This window comes from Tursiops truncatus, chromosome 11 (genome assembly GCF_011762595.2).
Source record: "Tursiops truncatus isolate mTurTru1 chromosome 11, mTurTru1.mat.Y, whole genome shotgun sequence".
In the NCBI taxonomy this organism is placed as follows: domain Eukaryota; kingdom Metazoa; phylum Chordata; class Mammalia; order Artiodactyla; family Delphinidae; genus Tursiops; species Tursiops truncatus.
Window position 1 is genome coordinate 67,859,742 of NC_047044.1, and position 5,674 is coordinate 67,865,415.

The 5,674-nt window shown below is 41.9% G+C and overlaps 1 non-coding gene across 1 annotated transcript; it reads left to right on the top strand.

Annotated features, from left to right (window-relative positions):
* Window positions 1-4,670: 4,670 nt before the first annotated feature.
* On the top strand, window positions 4,671-4,743 carry TRNAE-CUC (transfer RNA glutamic acid (anticodon CUC)). Its single transcript has one exon. It is a non-coding gene; the product is annotated as a tRNA-Glu (tRNA).
* Window positions 4,744-5,674: the final 931 nt, after the last annotated feature.

Here is a 5,674-nt window from a genome sequence, read left to right on the forward strand (position 1 = left end):
ACCCATTTAATGACTGTTCCATCCAAAATACTCCAGGACAATGATGTTTATATACTAACATAATTTATAGTCTGAAAAATAAAAGTTCTTTTTTAAAAAAACTCCAAAGAATGGTGTAGGTCCTTGTCAGTTGACTCTAACATATTTAAATAGTTTCCACTGCCTTTAGGAAGAGTGGAAGCGTTCCTTAGTTGCTGTCTAGATTTATGAAAATCCTAAACCCATTCCAGTCATTTAAGGCCATAATTCAAATTTTGCTCTTGTCAAATCAGGACTCCAAAAACAATAAAAAATAAACAAATGTACGTATTCTTCCCCATCATACAACAAAGGGAATATCTCCTAAATCACCCTCAATTCTGCCCCCAAGAGGAATTTTTATTCAACAATTAAGTTTTAAACATAACTCTTACTAACAGGAATATATTTCCCTTATCAGCCTGTTATCCTTTCAGGTAAGGCCAATGCCTTGGACAGAGATCCATAAAGATTACTTTCTGAGAGTAGATTAACAGTCACACTTCCTACACAAATTGCTTTTCCTAGCAATTTAAATTATATGAAGTTTTATTCAATTCCATCATTTATTCTTATTTTTAAAGAGCATATTTGAACCAATATTTGTATTCATTTACTTGCTGACTTTTCGAAGGCCCTTTATCTGCTCGAATGCTCCAGATCCAGTGTGCTCCTTGACAACTGAAAGGGTTAGGGAAGCTAGGATATTTCTGTATTCTTACACAGCTCCTAGTGTCCAAGTAACTTCAATTTATTTTAAATTCTTCATGGACTTCAGGTTGTGTGAAATTTTAGTTACACCCTTTTGCAATAAAATTAATATGTATCAGATGTCAGAGAAAATAATGTTAGCATCACATCATAGTTTGGGTCTCAAGCAGTTTATTTTCAGTAACTTCAACAATATTAATATATCACTGTAAAGAACTCTTTAGTTCATGATAGATAAGTCATTTTTAAAAAGTAATAATCATAATGCAGTTAATATCAGGAGACTAAGAAATGTGGAGGATTCTGCTTGAATCAAATGGCCAGAATGACTCACTGGTATATGATAGCTAAGTCTTTTCTTTCTTTGCATCGAGTTCCTAAATTCGGGGTTCACCAAAATCCCTGTTCCCTCAGATACTCTTTTATCTCAATCATCTCTCCAGAGTTTTAGATTGTCGTGGGTAGTGCGCAGGAGGCAAATGTAAGAAGAGAGAACTGTGGGATGACAATGCGTGTAATGGAGCAGAACATACGGCCCACTAGTGTCCCTCACCATCCAAACAGCATTTTGTCTCCCTCCTCTCTTTCCCCCAATATGACAGTCCCAGATGACTGCTCAAATGCCATTTGAAGTGGTAGCCCCAGGCTTTGAGTTTAAAATTCTTTATAACCTGCACACAAAACCAGTATTTTTAAAAAAATTTTCACAACACAGAAACATCCTACAATAGTAGGAGGCCTACTCAACGTACAAGAATATGCAAACAAGCAGGTATTTCATTTAGGCACTCTGAAATTTGACACCCTAAAATCTGAAGCCATAAACAGTTGAAAAGTACAACACACATTTAGGTGGCAAACTAAATAAATGGAGAGCTTTATTCCCACTTTCTCTTGAGTTGCCCTCCTGGCCATGTGCATAACCAGCTATCTGGTCTCTTGATTTATCATTGTCCTCTACGTTCAAAATGATACTGCTGATGGCTGGCTGTTGTTTTGCATGTGTGAAAGTGTGGCAAAAAGATGGCTGCAGTGACCAGCAGTTCTGTCCATCAGGCATATGCAGGAAGGCAGCCATTTGGTTTACGGCTGTTGCAGCAATCTCCACAGCGTGTTACTGTTTATGGCTTTAGGCTCTTCACCTTGCATGCTACTTGACACCTTAACTCCAAACAAGTGACCTACTTTTCACTTCATGATCTGCTGTTGCTGTTTCCTGGCATTTTAGAGCCAGGCTGCCTCATTTGAAAACATACCTCTGTGTATCCTTTTAACACCTCTCCTGTGTCTTCAGCAATTCGCTCTGCTTCAGTTCCTCAGACAGCTGATACTTGCGTATTCTAGTGTCAGAACTGAGACAACTGGTGTGGGTGAGAGGTGGGGAAAGACTTCTGACTCACTAAATGTCTCTCACAACCTGTCATATGCCTTGTAATTCTTATTATTGCTAAGGCACTGTCAATTTACATCCACATTTAAAATGTGAAAGGTCCCCATAAATGATATACGGAAAGGATAACCAATAATACCATAATAGTCACTATATCTTTTTTTTTTTTTTTTTTTTTTTTTTTTTTTTTGCGGTACGCGGGCCTCTCACTGTTGTGGCCTCTCCCGTTGCGGAGCACAGGCGCTGGACGCGCAGGCTCAGCAGCCATAGCTCACGGGCCCAGCCGCTCCGCGGCATGTGGGATCTTCCCGGACTGGGGCACGAACCCGTGTCCCCTGCATCGGCAGGCGGACTCTCAACCACCGCGCCACCAGGGAAGCCCAGTCACTATATCTTTAACATCTACTCTGATCTAGCCACTGTATGTCATTGTCCTTAAAACCCAAAAACTCCTGCAAGGAGTTATTACTGTCTTGTATCCATTATACAGATGAAGAAAGTGAGATTAGGTAACTTTTTCAGGATGGAAGATTTTCTAGCAAGTGACAGGGTGAGATTCAAACCCAGGACTGTCTGACCCCAAAGCTCAAGGCTGCCACAGTGTATGTTGATAATGCAGAGGGATGGCCTTGGTCAGTCATTCACACTGAGCACAGGAGCTGGGATGCTCCGTAAATGTTTGATGAATCCGTGAATGAGCACCTTGCTGTGAATTAGTTTACCAGACTGGCTTCCGGTTACCTGGCAGGTATTCTTAACAACTGAGAGCCTGGACAAGTTTGCTGTGGTAGGAGGAATGAAAGGTACAGTCTAGAGCAGAGGGCCCAGCACCGGCAGGCTGGGGTGAGACACCACCCAGAGAAACCAGGGAAGAATCACAAAATTACTGTAATGTTAGAAGGACAGCAGTGAGGAGAATGGAAAGAAAAAACCCAGCAAGATAAGAAAGTACCAAAACAACTCGGGGATCTATTGTTGCTCAAAGATGACTATGCTGCTCTCACCCCTTCTTTACCCGCTTTAACGCCTCACATAAAACATCACACAGCTAGGCGGTCATGGATGTGAGAGTAGAACCCAGAGCTTCTCCCACTGGGAAATACAGCCTCCCATCTGCACATTCAGACTTTAAATTCTTAGAAGTGCAATTTACCTCACTTTGAGCTGTATTTTTCTCAGGCTCATTACCCATTCTCTCAAATGTATTTCTATCCAGACTTGAACTGTAGAACAGAAAGATCTACATCCTTTTGAACACTGTATGATCAGGCCACCCAAGATGGCTGTTCTCTTGCTCTCTGTACATCCCTGCTCCACCAGTCCCTGCCTCACCTACACCCTACTCACATGACTGACCTTCTCTCTTAATCATAGAGCCTAATCAGTAAATGCCTACATACTTGCCCTGCCCCAGCTAGTGATTGTTCTAATCTTTAGATCAGAACAATTCCTCTATGATAGCTTATCAAAGGGGAGGTGAGGGGCCCCCGCTCCCCTGCTGGTTTCCCTGGTAACAGAAGAGCCAACTTGACGTCAGTTCCCCCTATAACTTCGCCCCCTCCCCAGTAGCGAAGACGGCTGCCATGTCCTGCCTGCCATCTGTGGTGCGGTGTTGCTCCAGGACCTCGCCTCAGACACGTAAGCCCTCCTCCCCACCATCCGTTAAACCATAGACGGTTCTGTCGCTGACTCTAGGCTCTTCAGTCTTGAGGCTGGGCAAGTACAGGGCTTGCAGTGCTGTGGGGTGCAGCCCACAACACTTATTCTAGCGCCATTATAAACATCTAAGATGAGCCGCAACAATAAGAATATACCTGAGGATCCCCTGGGGAGTCTCTCCCTCTGTTCCACTTCACTGTTAACGAGCTAGGATAGTGACATGGAAAACACCAGGGCACTGACAATGGCTGTGGGGCGGAGGAAAGAAGGAGGGAGGAAAGACGGGATGGGAGGGAGGGAAGAAAAACAATCTTTAAAAACAAACAGGATCAAAGTTAAAGTGGATTGGAGGTTATCGTGTCTAGAGCCAGGGAAAGTGAACTGTGATTTAACTGGACCTGTGTGTTGTCCTGTGAAAGAATGGTTCAGGAAGAAACAACAGCCAATGAGTAAGGGCTGTGAAATGAGTTTCTTTGAGAGGGAGCCTAATGAACCCTGGCAAAAGAAATGGACTGATGTGGGCTGATGTGGGCTGCCACAGCAGAGAGCTACTGCATAAAGGAATAAGCTGTGCTTTATTTCTGAGGAAGGAAAAAAAAGAAGAGTTCAGGATGTGAAAGGTGAAAAGGAAAAACAGTTCAGAAAACTTGAATGAAACCCAGCACCCAGCATCATCGGGAAGACTGGTAAAAGTATTATTATGAGTAGTAGGTAGGTGTATGGACCCACTGAGCCAGTGAGTTACATGACTCCAAGCAGCACAGTTCTAATAGTGAGGCCAAATGGAACTGGACCTGGGAGGTGAGTGGCAGATTCAGCTTGCTCTTAATGAGAGAGACCAGCCTAGTCCTAGGATCAAAGTAAACTGGTTTAATAAGATTGATCAGGGAACTCCCTGGCAGTCCAGTGGTTAGGACACGGCACTCTCACTGCCGAGGGCCCGGGTTCAATCCCTGGTTGGGGAACTAAGATCCCACAAGCCGTGCAGTGTGGCCAGGAAAAAAAAAAAAAAAAAAGGATTGATCAGAATTGCCAAGTGAAAAGGCTAGTGATGAACTGGGAGGTAGAAATGAGAAGTACATGGAGGAATCCATTAACTAGTGAAAACTTTGCCAACCTGATAACTGAATAGCAAGCACAAAAGTAAGAATTTGCCATTTCTTTCTCTGGTATATCAATATATCCTTCACTTTCCTTTTACTGTAGTAAATCCAAGGAGCACATGATTTGTATTAAAATGTGCTGCATTGCAGTGAGTAAAGAGAAAGAAAAGGTGAGACGAGTCTCCATGCTCCTGAGGAGTCCTTGGTCACATTCCGCTCAATTCTCCAACAAGCTTGACTCTCTACTGACAACAGGTCAGACATAACTGACATGACACACCAGAGAGAAATTGTTCCTAAGAGTTTTCTCTTTTAGGAGCTGTCTCTGAGAACTCATTTAAGAGAGAACAGATAAAATAATGTCCAGTCTAAGGCAGTAGGTAACAAAGAAGGAGGTACAAACCAGGATTGTAAGATGACATCATAAATTCAGAGAGGGAATATTGATACCTGTTTACAATGCTATTTGGCAAAGCTAGGCAACAAACAGACTCCTAAATATTTTTTCAAGACAGTGAAGACTCTTTGAGTTCCTAAATAACATTGAATCAATATTTAGGAAAATGTTGAAATTCAAAAAATATATGCCAAATGTTGCAGTTATTATAGAAGTGAGTCTTGCTAAAGTTTAAAAATGGTTTTTTAAAGAATAGAGAAACATTTATATATTTTGTAAGATCTACAGTATTTCTAAATCTGATAAAGAATGCATATTTATCTGCTTTTGTACAAAGGAATATTTTTACGTCTAGGAGGATTTGCTTCTCTTATTTAGCAAAGTTAAAGGAAAACT